The sequence below is a fragment of the Triturus cristatus genome, chromosome 5_1 (genome assembly GCF_964204655.1).
Source record: "Triturus cristatus chromosome 5_1, aTriCri1.1, whole genome shotgun sequence".
Lineage (NCBI taxonomy): Eukaryota > Metazoa > Chordata > Amphibia > Caudata > Salamandridae > Triturus > Triturus cristatus.
Genome location: NC_140587.1, coordinates 198,001,099 through 198,028,504, shown reverse-complemented (window position 1 = coordinate 198,028,504; position 27,406 = coordinate 198,001,099). Strand labels below are relative to the sequence as shown.

At 43.5% G+C, this 27,406-nt stretch overlaps 1 protein-coding gene across 2 annotated transcripts in view; it reads right to left on the bottom strand.

Moving 5' to 3' along the window:
• The window catches only part of TSNARE1 (t-SNARE domain containing 1), a 1,167,042-nt gene that overhangs the window by 848,984 nt on the left and 290,652 nt on the right, over nt 1–27,406 (bottom strand). For both annotated transcript variants that reach the window (XM_085604814.1, XM_085604815.1), the window contains exon 4: nt 12,495–12,560. The gene's annotated coding sequence lies outside the window, so the exon portion shown is untranslated. The remainder of the gene's footprint in view (nt 1–12,494; nt 12,561–27,406) is intronic.

Here is a 27,406-nt window from a genome sequence, read left to right as displayed (position 1 = left end):
CCAGTGAATAGTGAAGCAGGCACATTTTCCGATTATGTATGATTAGGTTCGACGTTGATTACATACACTGGCAACCTTACTTAACAGGAAGGGATCAGTGAGTGTTAGGCAGCACTTAATTTGAACCGGTGTATTCCGGTCAGCCTGGCACTTATGATATGTCTGACACACGGGACGCTGTTTGTCTAATTTGGAAATGAGCCCAACAACAGTTGTTTATTAATTAAATATACATTGAAAAATTACTAAGGCCTGCCGTCCAAGCCACCGTTATAGCTTTGGGCGTCTGGAATAGTCTTAATTGTCTCACTTGTAGAGTGTGATGGTTGGTAGTTGTGTTGGTACTGTCATTGACAGCGCTGTCAGGGACAATGGCTTGTGCAAGTTTCAATGGGCTCCTGGCGAGGGTACTCATTTTATTACAAATTAAGAACAGGAGGGTGTCTAATAACCTTCCTCTCACTTAGCATGATTGGGAAGATGTAGTTCTCAGTCATATTTTTATGGACGCTCAACAATATATAGATTTCTTTTTGAATTTCAAATAATAGTTTGTAAATTATGGGAACATAATTTTGTGCTAGGAGAGAATTTTAAAAATAATTGCAGGGGTATGTTCTTTTGCCGTCCATTGCTGATTGATTAAAACAAGCAACGAGAGTGAGTTAGATTATTACAAGTTAGAACATTCCCACCGCATCTGTGTACACACACTTCCTGTTATAGATGCACAGCAAATATACACAAATGCATACCACATGGAGTTATAGTTTATACCCGGACCGAATATGTCAAGAAAACATATTGGAAGACGCCAAACACGTTGCCCAGAATAAAGTGAAATAATAAAAAACGGTCATGTGATGAACTTCAGGATAGTCCCAAGAGAAAATATTATAAGACCAGGTAGTACCTGATCCTCCTTAAGGACGGTGGTTTAACATTCTTCTCTGGTGATACACTAACCTATGTGATGCTCCCCTAGTTGTTGTCTACTTGCTTTGTTTGACATGAGGTGTGGGAAGTCTTATATCTTGACCTGTTGCAGAATTTATGTGACTGTTGCTTGTTGTCTCTGTGTCTACATCAGCATTTTACAGTTTAACAGGTTGTTGGATGAATGTGCCAGCTACTTTTATTGAAGATTGACCGACTGGGAATGATTGGAAATGGCTGTTGTTTTTTATTGTTTGTAAGAAAGCAGGTTTGTAGTATACTGTGTGTCCCCATTCCCTCTATGTTTGAGCGGGTGTCTGGAATGCTGAGTGTGAATGATGTAACAGAATGTTAGTGTGTGGTCTGCAGTGTTAGGTAGAAGATAGGGACAGAGGGAGACAGGAGGGAGCCCTGAAAGGTACTACTTGCTGATGCTGTAACCTAAGGCCCTAACATAAAATAAAGAATGTACCTCCTATCCAAGAGCCTTCAGACGCTTGTATGAAGATACTGCCCTCTAACTTCAACACACTTCCTGCCACGAACTAACGGCTGAAACTCCAGTTAAAAGTGGATAAAGATAGCTCACATATTCACCCCTACCTGTAAGATACGCTTCTGCCACAAGGGCTACCCTGAAACATATCAGAAATTCAGACACTTGCAACTACATGTTGGGCATGGAAAAAGCTGCAAAGATATCTAGGGGCTGAACATCTCTATTCCCCACACATCCCAATTGTAAACAATCCATGGTTGCCTGTTACAAAGGAAGCACTAACTCAAAAAACAGTCCACTCATGTCATATACAGGTACTTGGAGACTTGTTTGAAGAGAGTACCCTGCAATCAGTGACATCACTTCATGAGTGCAGCAGTGCAACACAGATGGACAGATTCATCTTAAATAGACTCCATAGTGCAGTACGCTCGCCGATTCCCCACGGCCCCCTTGAACCTCCTGACTTTTCCTTGCTGACACAGGTCATCACAAATCCTGACAACACACATCTAGCATCCAGACTTTACCATGCAGCCGTTAGCAAGAAACCCATCACTGATCAAGGGCGGCCTGGGAAGACTACCTGGGTGTCCCCCTGTCCAATAATGGCACTCCTGCAGTGAACAAACCAAATTAGTCTCCAACAATCATCGCAAAAACAAAAACATTTTAAATATTTAGCAGTGGCGGCTCGCATAGGGCGTGGTGGGGGAGGGGCAGGGTGTAGTAAACTCGGACATGCGACGGAACAGAGGAAAGTATAGTACGTCCCCACACCCTGCCCCTCCCCCTCCCCCTCCCCACCGCCCCGCAGCACGCCCTATTCGAGCCGCCACTGATATTTACACTGCCCATATTACACCACACAGCTTTCATTTAAACTAGACCCCTCCTAACCCCACAATTGCATTAGATGTGCTGCAGAACACGCAGACTGTACGCATTTAGCCTGGAATTGTGCGCCCATACTGAAATATACTGGGAGGAGGTGTTCCGTATTTTATCTTTGATGATAAAGACAACTATTGAACCTTATCCATTAGTTGCCCTACTGGACTACGTCCTCCCATTACCAAAGGGAGCCCGACGATACACAGCTATTGCGTTACTGCTGGCAAAGTGCCAGGTGTCCCTCCACTGGGGAGCGCTCTTATGCCCCACAACCAAACAATGGATACGAGACCTGATCGATTGCGATATCTCCAGCGACATATATGCCTCACTCCAACCCCCTGCCTCCAGGCACAAAAATATCTGTCAACGTCTGAAAACATACCGGCAAGCATTCCCAATTGAGAATGGCACCCCTCACTCTGGTTTAGATAACTCTCAGGACGGCAGATAGATCGCCTTGCCAGGCTGGGATTGTGCACTACTGGTACAAATAGTGGAGGAGGCGTAACATTGTCTATCTGTACATCGCCTGAGCGGACGTAGAAGCTGTACTTGCAATTCCACTTGATATAAGTAACATAAGCTGGGGTTATATGTTGGATTATAGAATAGACAGTATGCGACTGTCAGACGAATTGATTGTAAATGAAAACAGTGACATCTATATAGAGTAAGCTGAATATGTAGAAGAGAGCTGCATTTGTTATATTGATGAGACTAGTTCAGTTACTGCTGTTGAATATGCAATGTTATATGCTGTATACTATTAAACTTATAAAACAATAAATACAAAATAAAGCAGTAAGAAAAGACAGAAAGGAGAGACATGAAATCATGTATGGACAAATAGCCTGCATCGGGAGTCAAGCGGGGAGGGAGGGTGTAGATCAATTACCTGCAGGCCGGACACCTCTGTCCTCTTCTTGGCTTCTCGGTTAACAGGAAGCACCCAGGCTCCCTAAGCCATCACAACGCTACAATGCAGCGTTGTGATTGGTCTGAGCGCCGTGGCTCAGCGCTCAGTCAGGGAATGGAAGCCTGGGCCTGCTCTCCACCCAGGCTGTAAAACAGCCTGGGTGGAGACCATGCAAAATGCACATGACTGTTCGGTCGGCCCAAATCGGCTGACCAAACAGTCATGGGCACTTAAAGAGTGCCACCACCCCTCCCTATGTGCTGCACAGCCTAGACCCACCCCGCAAAACTGCCTCAGCACTGAAAAATTAAATGATAATAACCTTGCATTATCGTCATTTTATTTTTCCTTTACTGCAATGGTGAAAGGCAGTGGGGCAATGCTCTTCCGCCTTAGTGGAGGAGCCGGGCCTGTTATGCAATCAGACTTGTGTGTCAATTTCTTCAAACCATAAGGGCATCGTTATAATTGTTCAGCTTGTGCAATTTGCATTCCAACACAACAAACTGACAACAAATTAAATCATTCTATAGTTAAGGAACTTCTGGAGTTTGATTTCCCCGTCTATGTAATGGGACATCGTGAACCGTGTTGTAGACCGCCTTGAGATAAAAACCAAAGGAGAGAACGAGCTGGATATGTGCCCTTTTCACATTTGAAATATAAACTAATAACTAGGAGCGATCAGATTCCACTTAACGCTGCTACAAGAAAAGGTCATTATCATTCTCTTGTAGCTGCTGTTGATATTTTTATCTTTTTGGTGATTATTTTTCTCAATTCCAGAGCGTAAGGTTCACCTTTAAAATAAATTGGGCTATGGTGAGTTTGTTTGTTGTGTAAAGTGACCGCATTCGTTCCGGCGACACAATCCAAGGCTCATGTTTGTTACTATTTAGGAGTTTCTTAGTGGCCTCACCTGTTTCAGCACTGAATATTGAAAAGGCACTAGATGTAAATCTCAAGCCCCGAAATGCAGGCTCTAAATATTGATCAGCAACCGTGAACACTCCTGAAGGACACAGGAAGAAGTTAGTGATTTATTCCACAATATAAAGAGGATGCTTCCTTACGAGGCCTCAATACAATTAGCTTCTGATGGATACTTCTAACTGCAAATTCCTCAAGTTAAAAAATATGCCCAGAGATGCACACCGTAGAAGATCATCAATTACTGCCTGAAGTGGGAACAACCTGTTAAAATTGACGGTCTACACAGTCTCGCTTCACCAGCAACGGTGATGCATGTAATCACGAGATATGGGCAAGTGACCAAGCGCAGATTCGGAATTGGTTTGATGCGGTTGTTGATGTTGTTTTTGTTTATTGTGTGTAATCCTACGATACTGGATAATACGTGGACTGTAACTTCTCTCCTTCATCTAAATGTTATCATTCATATGTCCATCATTGTGCGGGAATCCTGTATTGATCTCTATCAAATCAATAACATTTGTTTCCCCCCCCAAAAAATATGCCCAGGTGCCAGACTGGATACAGAGAATTCTTCCAGCAATGCTCCTACATGTAGATGCGCTGTATGGCTCCATGGGGGCGCCATGCCACCCCACAAGTGACAGAGCAGAGCCACATTTAAGCCCCACCCATGAATGCCTGTGTCAATTTCTTACATTTTTTTGCTTCCACACCCTCAGACATTGAGTGCAAAAGAAACTGTCTGAGACAGAGTCCTAACTTGGAATCTATTTCCAACGTAAAGAAGAGCTAGGAAGAGTATCCAGCAAAAACGTGTTCTTATGATCGATACTACTAACCACAGAATCCAGATCATTGCAATTGTTAGGATAGATACAATAGCAGAATGTCCAAAAGGAGGAGGGACTGAAAAGTAGAGCAAAATGTCCCCATAGAACAGAGAGGGTGAGGGTGAAGTGGCCTCTCCACGGTACCGGCCTGTCAAGGCAGTCATTTCCTCAACATATGCACCAAACCCACATAGAAACCTGGCAGATGTCTAGAACAGGTACCCCTCATACCATAGGCATCATACTGATGTAAAAGCTCAGAGTTCTTTTATGGTCAAGTTGATGGAACCTTTCCACTTCCTTCAAGGAGTGAGGCAGGGCAAACAATGCTGGCAGAGTAATTGATTGGCCAATGTCAAGGGAGTCACCAGCTTTGCTTGGAAGGTCGCCGTGGTCCTCAATACCAGATTGTCAGGAAAGGAGGAGGTGTCAGGTGGTTGCACCGAGCGCATCAGAAATTGACTAATGGGACGTGCTGACATAACCTGAATGAGGAAGACAGTTTTCAGCGTGAAGAGTCATAAGTTACAGCTGTACATATCCACAAAGGGCTTCAAAGTGAAACGTCAAGAGAAAATTTACGTCCTATTGAGGCAACACAAACGGTTTGAGGGTGAAACACACGTGTCAAACATTTTATAAAACGCATCACTACCGGCAACTTAAAGATGGTTGGTCAGGCCCCACAGAAATATCAAAGGGACAATGAATAATCCTTCATTGTGCCTACTGCAAGACCTTATTGGGCTAATGAACGAACAAACCAAAGAACATTGTAAAGGTTGGCTTGAAAGGTGTCAGTGTTTTGAGAACCACACCTAACACCACATTTTTCCAGCTTCCAGCATAATTCAACTTTGAGGAAGGGTGCCTGGCCTCTACGATGACATCAACCACTATGGTTAGCAAATCACACACATTTACGCTTGGGGGTGTAGGCTGTGGAGACTGTTGCAGGACCCTGCCCTACTACTGAGAGAGCAGGTACTCCTGAAGTAGAAACCTGATCCGAAGACAAATACTGAGGCTCAGGAGCTCTGGGTGACACTTTGTCTTGGCCCCGTACAGGCAAAGAGAATGTCTTGGTCCTGATCTGTATTGATCTTTCTCAGAACCCAGGAGAGAGAGGGGTGGAAAAGTGTAAAGGAGGCCATCCTTCCATTCCATCTAGAATGCAGCTCCTAAAGAGCATCATGGAGGTAACTCCAATACCAGAATTGTTGACACTGTGCATTCAATGGTGGCAAACAGCTACAAGGCAGAGAATGCTCCACTGCTCAAAGACTCACTTCCCCACCTCAGGATGCAGACACCACTCATGATCTGCCAGACAAAGCCTGCTCAGATAATCCACTCTGACTTTCAGGGATCCTGCTAGGGGGTTGGCAATAAGGAAGACCATTTGATGGCCCAGCGGCACATGGCCTCCTGCCATAGGATACAGGACCCACTTTGTTCTGCTTGTTGCAGTATCACATGGCCATTGTGTTGTCCGTGAGGAACTGCACCTGCCTCCCTATAATGGATTTGGTAGGAAGGGCCAGACAAATTACCCAAAGCTCCACAAGACAGTTGGCTCTCCACTGGAAACCAGAGGCATCTGGTCTCCACCTCTCCCAGTTGACCCCTCAACCCAGCAGTGATGCGTCTGCCATCACCAAGAACTCTGGGTGGGAGCTGCCATAGGTCAAAATGGCATCTACCAGCCACCACTGCAGATCGGCGCCGGCACCTTGAGGATCTGAAAGGAGTCAGAGAGGAAGTCCTGATTCTAGGCCGACTGAGATCTGAAGGTCCAATGCAAGATCTGCATGCGTCACCTAGCATTCAGCATGAGCCGGATACTCAAGACCAGTAGGCCAAGAAGTGTCAGTGTAATCCACACCAAAACTCAAGCCTGTTCCAGACACATCCGAATCATATCCTAAATACTGGACTCAAGCAGCGGAGGAAAAGCTTTGACCATCACCGTGTTCAGAAATGCTACTATAAATGGAATAATCTGTGTGGGGCTATGCCAGGACTTCTACTCATCGATGGTAAATGCCGCCGATGTCAGGACATCGGTCATCGTTAGGAGGTGGTCTATGACTAACAGCAGCGAGCCTGCCTTTAGCAAAAAGTCTTTAAGGTATGGGAATAAACATACGGAAGACCTCGGAATATATGCAGTAACCATTAATAACACTTCAACACTTTCTTGAACACCTGAGGGGCAGAGGCAGGGCTGAATGGGAGCACAGTAAACCAAAACTGTTCCTGGCCTCACTTGAACCTCAGAAAACTTATGTAGGACTGCAGGATGGGCATATGGAAATGGGTTGCCCTGCAAGCCTAAGGACGCCTTACCATCACCTGGATCCAAAGGGGACAGGATCAAAGCCAGAGTGAGCATTTTGAATCTGTGATCAGTGGGAGGAGGTTAGAAAAGTAGGCCTGAGGCCCACACCCTCCTCCAGAATGAGGATATACCGCAAATACCATCCTTGCCCTTTCTCCGAGCCTGGTTCCTCTCTATGGCACCCTTGAACAACAAAATGCTGACTTCTGCAAAAGGATTGCAGAGTGCTGCTCTGAGTCGCTACGCTGTGGGAGGAATGTGGGTTGGTGAGAAGAGAAAGGGTATAGCCCTTTTGAACAACATGTAGGACTCACCTTCCTGATGGAGATGGAACTGGGCAGAAATGCCATATAATGCCTCAAGGGACTGCAAAATAAAGCGGCTTGTCAGTAGCAGGACTGGGAGAATTTAAGGATTTCTGGAAGAATTCTCCAGATTCAGTCCAGTGCCTGGAGATATTGTAAAGGTGAGGAATCTGCAGTTAGTCGAGTACCCACCAGAAAGAGCTTTACCAAAGTTAAGTAACTTGTTAATTAGCACTAAGAAGCTGTGGGGTGAAAACTGTTCAGAAAGATGAAAGGTCACTAGTCCAGAAGTATACAAGGCTGATTGTAAATCACTGGCCAATAGAAATGAACTGCGTGCAGTCTCGACACTCTGGAATTAACACCTATGAAATAGTAATTCCTTTGGATATACAAGTCTATCCTCCTAATCCATAATGCTGTACATGTTATGCTGTCTAGAGCAGCAATACTCTCATTAGATTCAGTTAATTGTGTTAAAGGTTCCGAAGCTGTATCCAGAATCGCATCCAAGGAATGCGGAGATTGACTCGGCCAATCAGAAGGCTTAAATATCATCAGCTTTTCTACTGATGCCTCCCTTCCATGTAAGTTGAGTAGACATGTAAGGCACGAACATGAAGCACACATGAACAGCTGAAATAGTTTAGTGTTGAGTATGGGGTTGGGTAGACCGAGACCTAATGGCCTACATGCCACCTGGCCTTTGGCCCGTGCACAACTGGAGGGTAAAATAATACTCTGGGCAGAAGGCAATGATATCTAACAAGCACATTTATTGAAATGTTGAGAGCCAGGCAGCAATCCGAACGCCCTCAATGCAGTCCATACCTACTAGTAAGGTTAGTCAGCGAAAGTAGTCGTATATTGAAACACCTTATTGCAGGAAGGACAGTCAGACCTTGAGGTGGCATAATTAAATTTGGACCTGGTCAATAACACTATCTGCCTGGTATAATACCTGGGGCTCAAAACCACAGGTCAGAAAGGGGAAATGGCACCCATGTGGTAATTAATGCTACCTGAAAGGCGTGATTTCTGTTGGAATAAGAAGCTTTACATTTTTTTGTAGTAAATCCTTATGGCCATTTAAAAAAGGGGGGGGGGGGGTGTTAAATACCTTCTGAAAGCACACACGTGACAGTGCCAGAGGGGTCTATTAGGCTATAGACTGTTTGCCCAGCGTGAGATGGACACTGCAGCTTGGGCCTGCGTCACACTTGTACCAGGCTTATGGCACTTGAAGCGAAAACTAGCAAATGCATGACTACGACGAACAGAAAAACATTTCCGTGAACACAGATCCCTCGGATCACCAAGTTGGATGCACATGGACATCTATTTTTAGATGTGTTTTGACTCTTGAAGATGGTTGGCCTACGTGGTGTCTGTACTCAAGGAGCCATCACTTGCTCTTTTCTCTCCACTGATGTCACGGATTGACGGGCCATAGCCAAGGTTTCGAATAAACTCAGTATTGTGTAGTCATGCTGTTTTGTAGACTGAAGTCAATTTGGTTAGTATTCTAGGCTCTGTTACACAGCACTCTATTTATTGAACTCAGAGAATACGAAGACAATCAGCCCTTAAAAGTCTGCTAAGGTGCTAAATAAACACAAAACATTTTGCCACTAAATATGGTACATTGATGCACATGGTGGAAATAAACGAAGTGCAGGTTAATTAAATTCAAATTAAAAGAGTATTAGCAATTGTTTCACAGCATCTATTAATCATGCAGTAGCTGGCAAAATAACAAGCAGTGGCAAAGCCAATAGGTCTTGCCTAGGCAAGGCCGCATTTATTAAACAAAAATCTACAACATTAAACTTTGCAACTAGTAAAAGAAAAGTGTAGCAGTTTAAGGATGGTGTACTTAAGTTTACAAAAAACCAAAAATACAAAGAATGATCCATCACAAAAAAGAAATTAAAACAACAAAATGAAAGCAGAGACTAGCATTCTAGCCCTAGCTCGGAAGTGGACTACCTTTTAGGTGGATACTGACCTGCGCACAAGCAATACGCTGTCACTCACAGCCAATGGCTAGTGTGCTGACCGACTGCCCCATGCTAAGTTGGGCAGAAACTAAAGGTGACCTGACACTTCAGCAGACAAATGAATGAAAAGGGCTGACCAAAAGCCCCTCTGTGGGCATATGTATGTATTTTTTTATTTATTATTATTTGGTGGGAAAGAAGAGGAATGTAAGAATTCTTAACCTATCTCTAGGTCATACCTAAAAAGTGGGATGCAGTTTAGCAACATTGAGAAACATGCACAACTATCCAAAAGCAGTCTATATCTACAAGTGGCATGAAAAAACAAGAAGCTATTCCAATTAATTTCGAGTGTGGCAAGATGCAGTGGAATGTAAATAAAGATATTCTAGCTTCGTGGGGCACCCAGTCATAGTGTTCGTGTGTTCACTTGTGCAAATGGCAGACATCTATTATGCCTTAATACTCAATACCATTTTATATTTCTACTGGCAAAAAGAATTTTCCATTTATGATCTGTTAAGTGAAAACTTTTTTCTTGTATAGGAGTTTAATCTGACTTGACAAAGCACCAATTAAACCAAAGTTACCACTCCATCTTTATTCTATTGCATCTTGTGTCCAACTGAGAAAGCTTTGAAAAAACTCGTCTACAATCTTTAATATCAACAAACCTCCAGTTTTAGGAGTCTCTAGAGATTTTACTGAGACTCTTGTTTGCAGCAAGAAGTCGCTTTTGATGTTCGTCGTGCTCCATACAACAAATAAATCAAATCACTATGCTTTAATCACATTTTTAATGTTGTATCCCCAACTTGATTACATAGTGCGACCTAGCTAAATTCCTTGATGTGACTGGTCCCAATTTCCATCATTTGTCAAAACTGGTAGCAAATATACATCACAATATACAGGTAGAGATCCATAAAGCAACAAATGAGTCGCTCACGAGTGGGCCATTCATTACATCATGTTTATGAGAGCAGTTTTAATAAATGATTTGCGTTAAAGGAGTTGGGAAGCTAACCATGTTGATGCAATTCATGATTTGATGACTTTTTGCAGGCAATCTTCACGAGTAGTCTAATGAGCTGATCTCAGAGGTCAGTTTAGAACCTGACATTATGTGATGGTGAACAGGCTGAGGAACAGGGAAACTTGGCCTACTCAACAGTGACATTGAACGGGATGATCTCGCTTCAGAACTGAAGGGATAGTGGAGGCAGTGGTGGTAATGTACTGGTTGAGACAGTTAAGTGATCATAGGAGCCGTGTAAAAAACGGATCATAGGAATGAGTGAGCTCATCTTGTTGGGTTATTAACTGAAGTAATGGGCCAGTAAATATGCTAGAGCATGAAGACAATTACTGGGCTTTTATGTGGGGCAATTAAGATGACCCCATTAGAGCAAGAATGAGCTGCTGTAATGGGGCTCTTAATAGACTTGTAACAGGGTGCTCCTAAGGGGCAGTTGCAGAACGGATCATGGGGCAACACGCAAAATCCACAACACGAGCACAGAGGCAATTGAAAGAGAATTGCTGGCATGGTGTGTTTTCTGCTCTCTTACTTGTCCATACTGTATTTCTTGCACATATCTTTAGACTAACAAAATGTCATCTTTTGTCCCACACTGACTGTAAAGTTTCTGTATAACAGTTATGTACACAGAGTATGGTAAATAAGGATTCACTATTTCTCATCATGCCAACTTTTTAGCTTTAAAACATGGGATACAGACTTGTGTAATTCTCAACATCTACTAGAAATTGCTATGCCCTTAGCCCCACTGTAATTTAGCGGATGAATGTACAGAAAATAATCATCCTTGCTGCAGGAAACTGGATTCTTAAATACGGAGGAGAGCAACGGATCATTACCAACAAATTAAACAACTTGGTTGCAAAAAGTGGCCCCAACTTGTGATTCTTTTGGGGACCTGCATCTTTTTTTGCAACCCGACCTACAAACTAATAAGTGTTTGCAAAACACTGAATGGCAATTGGCCAGAACAACACGCCTAATTATCATTAATTAGGCAGGCCACAATTTGCGGCCCGCAACTATTGGATACAATCACAGAGATGTTGGCCAGCAAGTGTCAGCAGACTAGGATCCCTGCGATAAAAACTATAAACCTTTTTTTTTTTTTGAAAGCTGCAACCCGATTTCCTTAAAGAAAACGGTAATGTTTTAAAAAAAATAAAATGTAGGTCTTCATTTTTGAACAACTTCACCGAGAGGTGGTAGGGATAGCATGAGCCTACTCCCCTACATCTGTCACCCTAAGTGGTAAGAGGAAGAAGGGGTCCAAACGGGCCCCTTTCCTTATGCTAATGAGCTACCAACACAATTTGCAAGTCTATAACTTATTAATGGTTTGAGGCTGGAATTAAGGTCGCAAACCATATGGATAATAATAATTTTGAAGGGACACAAACAACACGACCTTTCCAAATTGCGATTCGGCATCATTTGCAAGCCCATTTTTTGAGACTGCAGTAAAACTTTACTGATCGTAAAATTGGTTTAGCACTTTCAAAATAACTTTTTTACACTTGCAAACACTCCAATTATGTAAACTGAATTGTTCGCGACTGATAAAAGTTTTAGTTCAGAGCAGATTTCAGTGAAAAAACCTAGGCTTAACCCTGGTTGCTCTGCTTGAAGGGACAGACTTCCCTCATAAAAGGTGTACAAAAAGAATTTTATCATCACCAAAATAGCACTAAAGACAATAAATAAAACACACTTTATTACCAAACTAATTTAGTACAAAGCTACATTTAATGATTAAATATTATGACAACAAAAATCAATTATTCAGGTTCACCTGGTCAGTCGATGGATGAAGTCCCAACCTTACCAACAAATGCTGGTCAGGCTTGCATTTGGAGTCCTGAATAAAACATAAAAATTGTATGTATTTTTTTAAACGGTAATCTGAGAGAATCCATGCAACAAAACACCAGTCTATAGGCTTTAAGAAGTAATTAATATTCCACCCTTAAGAACACATTCATTTTAACACGTTTTTCACAATAAATATGTCAGTCATACTGTGTTTGTCAACTTTTCATAATAAACCGATAAAACATATGGAATCAGACAGCCATTGGATTCTTCACTATAACTAGCTCAGGTGCATGTCATTTGTCATACGTTTTCTAGCAACACAAGGAGCCATGAAAGCTCTCTTTCTCAGTAGAAGCACAAAACCTCTGCCCAATCAATTGCTGTAGGAAGGAAGAACTACAGGCGGGTGGAGAAAATACCATCTCTGAGTTGCCCTTCTTGGAGCACTTCTTCTGTTGATCACAGATGCTTGACAGACCTAAAAAGTGTGCTTCAATTATTGATAACATTTCAGGAAATCTTTCAAGGGAATGAGTCCATGGATTTAAATATAAATAGGCATGCAGAAGTTAACACTCTATTCATTACCTGCTTTGAAGCCTCGGACGTCATGGTGCCCCTCCCCACCGTTAACAATGGCAATACATTGATTATACTCATGCACATTTATAGGGTATTTTTTTTTTAGTGCTCTTGTTTACGAAAAAGGCAATTAACAGAAACCAGGATTCAAGGGGTTACATTTGAGCAGTATGGTACAATAACACTGAAGGTACTGTGGTCAATAAGGATGCAGGGTAGCTAGTAGTATAGAGGAAACAGGATAGCGTTTATTCACAAGCGAGGAGACTCAGGTTACAGGTAAAGATGGTAGTAAGGAGTCCCACTGGGAGCAGCATTCTTGCTGCTCAGCCCAGGCGCTCCAACTGACATTCACTCAGCCTGACACACACCAGCATTCTAATAACATCAGTCACTATGGCTGAGCAGCAGGGGACATAACACTAAGGGGAGAATGCATGGCATAGGAATGAAGATACCACACAAACCTCACAACTATTAGGAGAGTTCTAGGACTCTAAAGAAAATTGTTCGATGCAATCTGTAATGTGCTAAAAAGTGTTTATCGTGTCAGTTTTGCTGAGTCTTTGGTAATAAACTTCAATTTGACCTTTGCACGGCTGTAAAAAATATGTGAATGTGTGCATAGTACAGTTGCTGTAAAAAAACGTGTTATTGTGCTACCTTTATTTTCATTGCCTGGGCATTATATATACATATATAGAGACGTACGATTTAGTGCTTTTATTGCACACAGTGCAGTGGTATAAACATCCATATTTTGCTCGGGGTCAGTTAATTAGGGAACATATGAAATGGGCCCATGTAAGGTATGAGCTTCATTGTCATCATAATCTTCAAACCACTCTGCAGAGCTTTACCACGGTCAGGGTCACTAGGCTTTTGGGCAAGAAAGGGCCAAATTATACAGCAGCATCCAAATCATGCATACAACGGCAAAGTATGCAGTACATTATTTAATAGTAAAATGTTGATACATTTGAGTTTGAAATGCTTTTTTTGTGTGAAAATCTGCAAATTGCGTGGATAATGATGCAAGTGCAAAAAATCCAAAATTATAAGGGAACCAACACAATCAAAGAACTTCCTATTTCCCCAGATCATACTACTTGTTCATCCTACTAACAATAATCTATTCATGAAAGGTCGACAAAAACTAAGCATTATAGTTCCAATCAAAGTCTCATGTTAGGTCCAGATGGAACAGAACTACTTTAACAATCCCTCATCTACAGACAGAATAGGTTTTCTAAAAATGCAAATTATATTTTTTCTTGAACTACATAATTAAGTATTGGTGCTACAACCCAGTATTTCACTTACTATTTTCAGCAAACACTTACCCTGTTTGAAGAAACACCTTTTTCATACCAACTAACCAAAATTAAACATATCGCATAAAAAATTGCATAATATACAACATATGTATTGTCCTGTATTGTCACCTCGGACTCGGGTTACATCCGCACATTATTTGGCATACCTTTTCTGTACCACCCGCGTTGATAAGAGGGTCAGACATGCATAGCTTTCGGTAAGGAAACTGATATATTTGATGTTTGGCTAAATATTGTCTCTACCAATAAACTATATCTCTTAGTGCCGATAATGCAAGCAAACAGGAACAGATTACCCGTTAAGGTTGGTGTGAAAAGGTTGTACCTGGAAATTTGTGAGTGAGTGAGTGAGTGAGTGAGAGAGAGAGAGAGAGAGAGAGTTCGTCTGCACTTCCCTCGCTGCTGCACTAATAGATTGCTACCTACGTTTATAGGCAGGCATTTATACACGGAAACACGGGTGCACGTTTTCATTACCAGAGACATTCATTACTACAAGTATGTTTGAAATGAATAGTACTTTGTTTTCAGCTGCTTCACATCTCGGTATTTTGTTCTACACTTTGTTTGTGGCCGCTAAGAAGCACTTGTATGAGTATCAAATACAGCCACTTAACACTCCAGCATGGTGGAAGTCCATGCCATTTTTAGATTTTGCGTTATCAAAGACCTAACACCTACTGTTATACAGGAGCCATCAGTCAGCTCTCCAATCCAATGGACTAATCCATTGGTCTGCTGTAGCGTCGAACATTTTTCTTTCGCTCACCACAGAGAATGGCAAAGAGAGAGCGGAGCTGGCCTAACAGCTAGGGCGGTCGACGTCAAATCTGGGGAACCGGCTTAGAGTCTCAGCAAGGACGCGCAACATCCTGTGATACTTGGCAAATCACTTAATCTCCCCGTGCCTAACAAAAATGAATGAGTCCTCATGTAACACAACTGGTGCACATGTAAAGCGTTCTGATACCCGATACCTTCGGGTCAAGTTTACGCTATATAAAAATTTGTTAAAAAACAAAAAAAATTCTTTAACAAGGTGAATACGTAAGCGATTGGTTCTCTTATGTTCGAGTGATGGCGTTCTGTCCAAGTACAATGACCCCCACAAATAAAATAGTCCCCTTTATTGCAATGGTCTAGTTAGCCAATGTGTTATTTGTTTTAGGGGGGGCGGGGTGTAGACATTTTGTACTTTTCTTTTTCTTTGCGGTTGTCCAGCATTTCCCCAGGCACTGCTACCTGTTCCTCACAGCCGTTCACAGTGCCTTGAATCATATATGAGCACTTGTAGCATCACCCATCTTTGAATAAGCAACCATCTTTGAGTGGGCTTTCAAACCTATCAGAAATTGCCACCTATGCATGCATGACCATTTCTGACTGTTTTTGACTTTTTTTATAGACCATTTAAAGATGGCTGCCCAGGCGAGTGCACACATACACATCTGCCTGCATAAGCAACCATCTTTGAATGATTATTACAAAAGTAAAAAAACAATCCGAGATATTTGCATGTGTATGTGCATGCATGCACAGATGCATTCATGCACATATATAAGCAGTAATTGGGACAAGTTCCAAGGGAAGGACAAATGCACGAAGAGGAAATGAAGGAGCTAAGCACTGACCAAAGATAAGCAAGGAAATGTGAGTGACGATGAAGCCAACCAATGTTAAGCAATGGGTGGGTTTAAGTCCGCTGTAAGTTAACAATTTGTCTTGCAAGCAACAACGCAGAATAGTGTTTCTGTGCCTGTTCTAAATTTTCAAATATACCTACCTGCCAGGAAGCACTATTAACATTTTATCAAATGTATTTGTTATTTTTTCTCATTTAAAATTTTAATTCCATACATATGGTAGTCATTACACCAACTTGCTAAGCCCATACCCATTAGCTTTGCCACTTCTTGTTCTTTCGTGGTTTTAATGTTCCTTTGTGAAGTTGGAAGCATCTCCAATGTGCTTAGTAAATTCTTGGCACTCAAAATAGCCTTATTAATACAACTTCCTACAAGCTTCAACTCAGCACTAAATGCATGAATTCGCCTTTTCCCCGGGTTATCAGGCATGCAGCCTTATGATCCAACATATAGGATAGAAGTCCCCAAACAAGTACTCAAAGCCCTTCAGTCTTCAAGTGAATCAAAAAGCTTGTGCAATCTATTTAGTTTGCATATTAAAGGAGTCCCACTCCCAAATATGCCTATAAGTTGAAACCCCCACGTAAAAGACACAAACAGTGCATTTATTTCATTACCGACCTGCCCAAAATCAAACAGTATAGCCTTAGCGCCTTAGTTTCGACCACACAGCACATGCTCTTGGAGACAGTTCTGCTTTTTGTCTCATTTGATAACCTGAGTTGTTTTGCAGAAAGTACTGCTCATCTATTTTCCTTTGTCACACCAAAGGCTTGCAGCTGGTGTGTTAAATAAAATAGCGTTGCAAATTCGACAGAGTGAAACATGGGATCAGGCCCCAAGGTTTTTGAAATACCCAGTCCAACACTTGAGAGCAGACCCAAACTACCTAAACTCCTTAGGAAACTTAAAAACAGACTCTTGTGACAATCCGTGTAGGCTGGGAATATCGAACTCCAAATATCGAGGGGACAGAATATCATTCAACAATATCAAGGGACAAAATAGAGAAAAATACGTTTCTATACCGAACTCCATATATGGGCACCTTGGTGATATATAGATCTTCAAGGTACTCAGATGTGTAGTTAAGAATAGTAAATCCTCGCCTCCCTCTGTGCGTGCACTTACCTTTCAAAATGGTGTCCCTCGATATTGTTGTAACGATATTCTGTGCCGTCCATATACGGTATTTGATAATCCAAGCTACAACGGAGACAAACGTATGACTGGGTTTCTACATTCATCGACACAGCAATTCTTCTAAGCGGATTAGAAGACTGCAGCTGGAAGTGCAATAAATATATTTCATTCTCTAAAAAGAGAACACTTTCCATCCCACATTCACTACTAACTTTTTGTGCCAACATAAAGGCACCCTTTCTGCAGTTACCAATCATTCCATTTGATAGCCAAGTAACTTGCCATCCACACTACTGATAGAGAATATATTTTATAGCTGTTAATTCCCCACTTTCAGCAGTTATAGGACTGCCACAATGCCTTTCAGCTTGGATGTGGATGTTATAACCATTACGAAAAATTTAGGAACGTTTTCTTAAGATGTCTTCGTACAAGAGCACAATTAACTGCTGTTCTGAATGCTCCCGATAGAAAATTAGTTTTACTGCTTTGGGTACAACTGAGAGCTGCTGATATTTATAGCACCTGATAACTTCTTTTACAGGGCTGATTAGCAAAGAAGGGAGAATTCAGTGGTATTTTATGGTGTCAGGGACTGAGGCTGTAGAAGACACACGTGGGTACGTTTGAGGTGAAACGAGGCCTATTTATGTTTAGTGTTGCAAATGAAGCTCCCTTTGCAAGCTCATGGCGAAAGACACACAAGTCCATCTGGTTTGAAGGAGCTTGGAGGTAGGGGTTCGGCAGACTTGAGCTACGCACACGGAATCCTCAAGTGGTTTAGAAGTCCTCTTGTGTACGTTTCTGTGGCCATTACTCTTCAAAGTTTTTTTCACGTCAACCTTTCCAAGGGCTTTGACAGAACATTTAAAGCTCGTCTTCTTTATTGTTCCAATTATTTATGTTTGTTTGCTCGTTCTTGTCAAAAAACAAGAAGCCGGCCAGGTGTGATAGATTGGCCGCCCAAACAGTTGGCCGTGGAGACATCTCATTTGTCATGTTCAGAACGCTCTGCGTCAGACTTTTCATGTACTGTGCTGCGTTGCGAAGAAACCACCTCTCCTGTGGCCTGCAAGCCGCCATCTCCATTCTTTGGGCACAGTGGGAATCCATTAACTGCGAAGGTGGGTTTGAAAATGCTCCATTTTTATTTATATCCGAACAAGTAGTCTTCAGGTAATTGCATTGTGAACGTGGGGCAGAGTATTATTTCTCTGGTATTGTCCTTGTTTGGTTGTCCAATGTAGAGCATCAGAGCTTGTAGCTGATGCCCCAATTTCAACCCCAAATGCCAGGGATGTACTGATATTGTTTGCACGCTTGCTAGGTTGCGTAGCATCTTACATTCTTACCAATCACAGCACATACAAGGACAGATTTTGAGTAGGGGTATTTATTAAAATTCCCCACCCGAGCAGCTTCTTAAGGCACAATCTCAGACCAATAAAATGTCAAGCAGACAATTATTTGAATACTAATGTTATGGCATCTAACTGCCCCCCATTCGTCAGAAACGACACCACATCATCTATTTTGCTGCCCCTCAGATACTGTAAACTAGGCCTACCACAAGAGGACCGAAATGGAAATTGATGTGGGACCCTATCTCCCGTCCCATCATTCACGACTGTAAGAGGTACTTGTTATGATCCAATTCAGCTGCAGACCTCATCCGATCAAACAATGACTCGCCAGAGCTTGGCAGCTAAGCCTCTGAGAAGCAGTCAGAAGTGTCAGTGATGCAACCTGTTTACCACTATCAAGAGCTCCTATATAAATGTAATTGAATAAACTGACTTTTGTATAGTCATATGTTTGCATAAAATATCATCTTGTTCTTTAGACATCTGAATCAATTAGAGAACGTACAGTTTTTAGGTCTGCCGTAAAAACAGCCAGAGCTGTCTGACGGGACGATTGGCACAAACTAAAAATACACCATATAATACAACAAGAGGGGCTTAGGGTCAGCCCACTTCAGCTGTGGCTTGCTAGACACGTCATTCACTTTTCGGATCATGACACAGAACAATGGTTAGAGCGTAAGTCGTGTGAAGTAACAGTATTTTGCCTCTAAGTCAAGCGTCTATGGCGTCTATGGGAGAAAGGGTCAAGCTTCCGCAAACAAAGAAGTCTCTCCACCCATATTCTTTTTATTTGACAAGCATCACTATGTAGCAGTACTAGGTTTGTTCTGCAGCCTCAACTTCTACAAGACCATGGTGACAGTGATTGGGTGCACATGTAGCGGATCCTGGGAAGAGACACCAACCACCTCAAGACTGGGAGACTTTGGGAGTGGCTAAGATGGCACCCAAGGCAGTCATCTCTACCAAAGATCCCTACATGCCCTGCCAAATCGGCAAGAATTTGGCCGGCTGGTCCATTGAACTGCACCACAGGGGTGGCTTACCCTCCCACACCTTCCTAACAACAATTGTCCCTGCTACGGCTCCTGCTGCTAGCAACCGGGAGCAGGAGGACCTAGACCAGTCCACGGCCACAGCATGAGTCTTTTGATATATATACTTTATTCGATAGCAAGGTATCATAAAAGTAAACACAATACAACAGATCAAATGACATTCAATATTAAAATGGATAAATACAAATTGATAAAAGACAATGTACAAATACACTCAAATTTCTTAAAATACCATGAGTCTTTTGATACGTGGCCGCAAAACGGAACACCAGAGGCGGAGTGGGGGTCCCTGCCCCTCGCTCATGTCAATAATTTAACCGGGCGCTGCTCCTGCTGCTAGCCCCCAGACTCACAGATTCTGCCTGCATAAGTGGGGTTTCCTGGATTGAGGAAACTGGGACCTGAGGCGCAATGTAAATATAGCGAAAACAAAATATTCTTCCCCGGCTGAGGGGCAGCCACAAACCCAGGATGGGGCACCTGCGGACAGAGACAGCGCTCTGCCCCACCCCCGAGGCCACCCTCAATAAACACTCCAACCAGTTTGAGCAGATTCTGCAGGCTATCCTGGATACCAAAAGAGACCTGGAATCCAAGATCTACACGGTGCTCTTGGAATTTGAACTGCTTTGTGTAGACCACTGCAATCTTGTGGAACGGGTGGATGAAACTGAGTCAGCTCTGACTACAATGCATCCCACTTTCCACAACAATGTCGCTCCATGCAGCGGAGGGCAGAAGATGGCAAGGATAGCTCTCGGCCCAATAACATCAGATTTGTGGGATTCCCAGAGAGCTCTGAGGGTCCCAACATGGAACTGTTCCTCAAGTAGTGGCTCATGGAGGCAGTGTTGGCTGGTAGTGTGCTGAAATTCTTTTCCATTAAAGTACTCACCACCTATTGAGGCAGCCTCTTCACCGAGGGGCGGGCCCATGACTGGTGATTACCCGTGTCCTCAATTATAGAGACAGGGACCTGATCCTACAGCTTTTCCGGACGAAGGGTCCCTGGCTGTTTGAGAACTGTGACATCATGGCGTACCTGGATTACACCGCTGAGGTACAGCGCCACCCACTTTCTACACAAGCCTGAAAGCTCAAGTGTGCACCTTGGGACTCAAATACGTTGTTCTTTTTTCCTGCCCAACTCAGAATCATAGATGAGGAGAACATTCATTTCTTCACGGCTCCAGGTGATGCCTCGACTTGGCTGCACACCAAGGGCAAGGTGGAGAAATAGGTGCAAATACAAGACTCCAAAGGTTGGCTAACCCCACAGCCATGGCGACGTTGTTCCCGAAGACCTTGATCTAAATTGACATCCAAGCAGGTGTCCAAGGAACAAGCACAAGAGGCGGAGGGCTGCTGCAACACGTCTCTAACCCCTTTGAGGTCATGCACTCCATATGTGCCTCTGACTCCAGCTTGGACACTGGTGGCACTATTTTCTTGACCAGCGAGGACCCCCACAGGCCATCACTGACGCCCTGCCGGGCAGATTACTTGTGATGTTGAACTGTTGCTCCCACTGGGCTATAAGCTGAATGACTGAATGCATGTGCCAGCTGCTTTATGATGCTGGGGGCGGGGGGATAAGTGGTTCAGAGGACTATCTTCAGCTAGCCGAGGTCACCAGACCACACTCTAGGTTGCTGTCCACACCCCAGAATACAGTAATGGATTGGAGGATTACACTTTATGTGCTTACCGCTTCTTTGATTACTATACCATATTGTCCCAGAGTACTGGGTATTGTCTCAGCCAGGAGCGGGGGTGGTGTTGTTTCTGTTACTGTGTGGGGATTGGAGTTACCTGCACACAATAACCTGACCTTCTGACATTTTCCTTAAAACTCATACACACATTGAGCTAGGAGGAGGGTGGTCCCGCCACAGGAACTTTGGTCCCCGGAAGGTGCGATCACCTCTTTCAAACTGCTGATCCATACACCATATGAATACATCTAGCACAATCTTAACCCCTCAGTGCAACTCACTGACTTGGAGTGCGAGAGGTATGGCTACACCGACCAAGCACTACTGCATTCACACCTACCTTAAGCAATGACACACACCTGTGGAATATCTACAAGAGATCCACCTGACAGGCGGGACTTCAAACTTTCTGCATGAAATGGAGGGTTCGGCTATATTGGTACTACAGTCTTGTCCTATGCCAAGAGGATGCCCGCCTGGATAGCCATGTGGGTCTCTTTTGTTCCAGACTCTCAGAAGATTGACACAGAAGGCAGATATCTTTCTCTGCTGCTCGTCACTAGCTTCTCTAATTCACAATGCTGAATACCTGGCGTGCAAGCTTTCTGATCACTGCCTGCTACTGCTCTCATTGCGCTGGGGATGTGCTCGCAGCAGCATTCCGACGTGGAAATTGCAGACTGATTCACTCCTTGACCACCATTCCTGCAAGATGTAGCCTAGCACTTGGTAAAATATTTTGAATACAATTCTGGCTTGGTGTCTACTGAGAGACCGAACAGGATGCTCATTAGATGGTGATGAGAGGACACTGCATTGTGACTACATGGGGAGCAGGCAGACACTGCACAGGGATATACTAGCTGAAGAACATTAACTGTGGCAGCTGGAAACTGATCAGCAGCAAATTCCCAAAAAGATTGAACCTTTAATCCTGTTATGGGGGGAACACAGAGAACTGGAAACGTGCCTGGGGCGTCTCAATCACAGTCATTCCTTCCAGAGACTTCACAGGGAAGGTGATTGTGTCAGCCACACTAGCAGTCTGCCCGCTCAATGTGCAATTGCACTCTCTCGCCCCCATGGGCACGATCTGCATGAACGGGTGCACGATTCTTAAAACCCAAGAAGATATTAGCTTTTACGGCTCTCTTTATAAGGCTGAGACAAGCCCCTCCAGCTCTGCCTTACACGATTACCTACAGGGTTTACCGCTGCCCCACCTAAATGCGCTGCAAAAGGCTGACCTAGATGCCCCCCTTCAAATGGAAGAGATCAGTGTGGCTATCTCTCAAATTGCACATAGTAAAACAGCAGGCACTGAAGGCGTACCCATATCTTATACCACATGCGGTGCTACTTTAACACCCAAGCTCTTGGAAGTTTATAATACACGCTTCAAGAGGACTTCATAGTGGTGCTCTCGAAACAGGACAGTGATGTTAGGCTTTACAGACCACTTTCACTTCTGAATCTCAATTACAATATTCTGGGGAAGGTTCTTGCGAATAGATTACTCCCCTTACTCAATACCTTAGTACATAAGGACCACAATGGTTTCATACCTGGCCGTAGTACCATTCTCAATGTCTGCTTGCTGCTGCGACTTCCAAGGGCGGAACTGAAGACAACAGGCCAGTGGCGGTGGCGCTTGACATTAAGAAAACTTTTGACACCCTGAGGTGGGATTACCTGTATGCAACACTGGAGGTAACGGAGGTGGGACAGGGGTACTTGAGTTGGCTCAAAACCCTGTACTGGCAACCATGTGTAAGAGTCAATACAGGCCAGTTTATCTCTGGTAGGTTTGATATCTACTGGGGTACTAGACAGGATTGTTCTCTGTCCCCGCTGATCTTTGCTCTGGCTATAGAGCCGCTCGCCATTCAACTACGAATGCGGGCGGAGTATTGAGGCACATGGCACACATCAAGTGATCTCGCTGTATGCAGAGGACGCATTCATATACCTAAGGGACATAGAAACATCACTATCAGGGATAATGGCACTACTGGAAGGTTTTGTTGCAATGACGGGCCTCCAAGTGAATTGGGCTTAGTTCTGCCTTTTCCCCGTTTGCCCCACTCCCGACCTGGATGGGAGCATTCTACCCTGGGCCCGTCTTCAGTGGCAATACGAAACTTTCAAATACTTAGGCGGACGAATCTACCACTCAGATGCTGACCTAGTGGGGGGGGGGGGGGGGGGGGGGGGGAACTTATGTAAAGTTCTTAGCTCAGTGCACAGGTCGTTGCCGTTCTGGACATCTTTCCTCCTGTCTCCATTGACTCGCGGCCATATCAAAGATGCTGGTGCTACCGTGGCTTCTATATATTTTTTCAGCCCTCCCCCGTGTGTTCGCTGCGCGATTCTTCACAGAGCTTAAAGCGCTACTGGTGGAACGGATATGGGGCACGGGTCAATGTACAGCAGCCCTTGCAAAACAGTACAGCCCATTACAATAGGGTGGCATGGGTGCGCCAAATTTCTAGCTATATTTGTTTGCTGCTCAGCTGCAGCGGCCCTTGAGATGGCTCAGGCGGCACCATGTCACGAGAGGGCCGACGTTAAGCGCCTCCTGGCTGGACCCTACATCTACACTTAGTTGTCAAACCCTGGATCCAACTATTTCAGAAATGTTACTCTCGGTACATGGCTGAAACTAAAGCTGGTTTGTAAACAGGGCTGAAAGTAATGCTGGTTTGTAAACAGGGCACAAGTCCTATAAAAAGAAGTGTGGGGACTGACCAAGTTAGACAGTATGCAAGTGACATGACGCGCCATCACAGCACATGTCTAGACACGTGACATTCTACGGGTCATCACAGGAAGCGACTTCACTGGAAGTGACATCTTAAGAAGTGACATCAGATACTAAGACCTCACACATATGTTTATCAGGTGTATCATGAGCACATTTAAGTGTATTATGATAATTAACAAATGAGATTTGGGGTCAGGGTTCTGCCAAAAATGTGGCGCATCCTGGCGCAAAATCTGGGCCTCAACTAATACATTTGTTTTAAAACCATGCCACAAAGACATTATGAACAAGGAAAAGCATGGTAGTAGATCTGTTCTGCTTAATTGGTTGCAAAGTCTGCATTTTAAAATATTTTATGGGGTAAAGGCAACTGCTGCAGAGGTGCCCAATAAATCTCAGGGAATAATAATAACGGTGAGATAACTCTGGAGGTTAACACATTTGATGGAGAAATCTGCGTTTTGTGTAGTCCCAAATTAGAATCAAAGAAGTATAGAAGATTCATTTGTCTCCTGCAAAACAATTGCACACTGTTCAAGGGGGTCGTTTGAGGATTGTTGAACCTCTATTTGACGTGCATCTTATAAAATGTTGTGAGCATAAATGTACCACTTAATTATGCAATACTGCTCTGATATGTGTACTTTATAACATATGCCAATTGAAAATGCAATACAATATGTTCTAATAACGATAAACACAGTTTTAACTATATAGCTATTAGATCTGGGAGGCTGAGAATTACATGTATTAGATTTCATACTAGATGTATGCCACTGCTTTTTATTGTTGGGGTAATATTTTTGACATTATTAGACTCTAAGCTGTGTTATATTGAGACTGTAAAAGTTGACATCGTTATCACTACTATGTATATTGAGCCATTGGAAAACCTGGTTGCACCAGAGTTGTTACAGATGTCAACAATAAAATTTGTGTAAGAAAAAAAATATGTTCTTAAAAAATGTGTCTCCTGCAAAGCACGTTATGTAACATGAGGATCACAGATCTTTAGTTTATGTAGATAGGTAAGTGGATTACTGCTTTTAACACACAGATATTTTTGTTACTTGCACTTTATGAATTGTAATCCTTCTAGAAGACCACAGTGAGCTATTAAGGGCATGTGACTCCTACACCTTACAACCCCGACTGTCTCATGTAACACATCTTGAACATTGATTTGCACACTTACATGATTTATTTAGAATGGATAATGTGTATGTTATGTAAAGCGCTCTAACACTGTATTGGGATGAGTAGCGCTAACAAAAAAATAAAATAGTGCTATTTAAATTGTTATTTGTGTAAATACTAGGACAGACACACACATCTGATAGTCTTCCAGTGCATGCAATTATATTCCGGGACTGAACAAAGTAAAAAGCATGCATCTCTTAATTACCTGTGAAGAGATAACAAGCTGTGTGCTTTTGTTTCCGCTCCCTTGCATTTAAGTGTGAGGTTCCAGTGTGCCTCCAGTCCCATACTCGATCAAAAGGAGGCCTGATGGCCGCTTAACTTCTGCCTTTATCTTTAGCACAGCTGGGGGTGAAAAAAAGGCCCCTGCCACTCTGCACGTTGCTGCTGGGAATGGAAAGCAGACAACATGCAGAAGCTGTTGAACGTGTCTTGGTGTCTGAAAATGACACTGGGACAATTTCAACATATTTCTGTGGGGCCCAACTTTCTGTCAGGGTGGACGGCGTCCACCCTGTGAAAATAGTGTGTGGACCCCATGAACCGTGGGTGGCCCCGACTCCTGCACCTATATAAAACTTTTAAAACATAGCTATATAACTGAAATTCACAAGAAATATGAAAATGCTGGAGATATTTGTTCATTATTATTTGTAACCAATCAATGAGAGAGCTCGGCACCCGTACCCCATTTACAGTTCCTCCACAGCAATTGTATACGGACGGCTTCTACCTCTCTCCGTAAGACCTGAGCTCTTACTTGTTCGTTGTCACCGGACCCACTCCTTAAAACCTGGTGATGCTCAGGCGCCGTAGCTACGCACCTATCTTCTTTCTAGATGGTTGCATACCGGCACTTACACAGCACCAACTGAGGGGTGTATTTCATAGTGTTACCATTCTATCCGTGCACTCAACAGCTAGGTCACTCCGCACCAGGCTCTCACTGGTATATCCTCCACAGCCTTGCATACGTACGGCCTCTGCACCACTTCGTAAGACCTGAGCTTTAACCGGGTTATTAGAACCAGACCCACCCCTTGTTACCAGGTGATGCCCAGGCGCCGCAGCATCGCACTTATCCTCTTGACGAGATTGATGCACACCGGCACTTACTTAGCACTATTTCAGGGGCATATTTCAATGTAATTTCATCACCTCGTGTGTCGCTATTCTTCCCTTTTTAGCACTCTCACCCCTGGGCTACTTGCCCATTCCTATTGGGTGGTTTCCCGGCCACCTCAGCAGCATGACCACTGTATAATATTCGGTGGGTTCTCATGCACTGGGCACTACAGCACTTCCTGTGCACTCGTGTCTGAGTAATATCAATAAACTTGATATAAAACTACCTCTGTCTTTTTTTCCCCCGTTCCCTCCCAACCCCCCCCCCCACCCCCCTTTCCTTCCCCCCCCCCCCCTCTTTTCTCCCTGTTATGTCTCCTCTTAGGCTGAGAACATGAATTTCGTATAATAACGGATTCTGAACACGATTTGTCAAGCGTACCAGACCTAGGTAACGGATGGGATTACGGGTTGTCTCTTCCCGAACCCACCCTTGTAACTTTCTTCTTTTGGTCCTGACGAAGCGCTCCTGGATCTAATAGGGACCACCTAAAAGCGCGAAACATGTTGACCTAACTTTTCTTATAGCACTTTTTGTTATTACACCATACGGGTTGAGAGAAGTGGGACATTATTTTGTTTAGTTTCCCCTCTCATAATAAGCACTACCGTGCATCTCCATCCCCGTCAATTTTTTAATTTGAACCAGGGACCTCCGAATTAAACTATTTTTGGACCCTGTCTCAATTTTAATACCTGCACTCACTAACACACCCTGACCCACACACCCACACTCACAAATGCGGCAACTCCTAAAAGAACTCTAACAGAGAGCCCCTAACCAAGGGCCCGTGAGGGACTGCAGCGCCACCCCCACGAGGAGCAATTGTGCCCAATGATGATGCTAAACATCCGCAAGGGTGTGTGAGGGCACTCAGTATCACAAAAAGGAGTACCCACTCTACACACTCACTTTGACCTTGGAGACACACCTGACTCTCTATAGCCGATA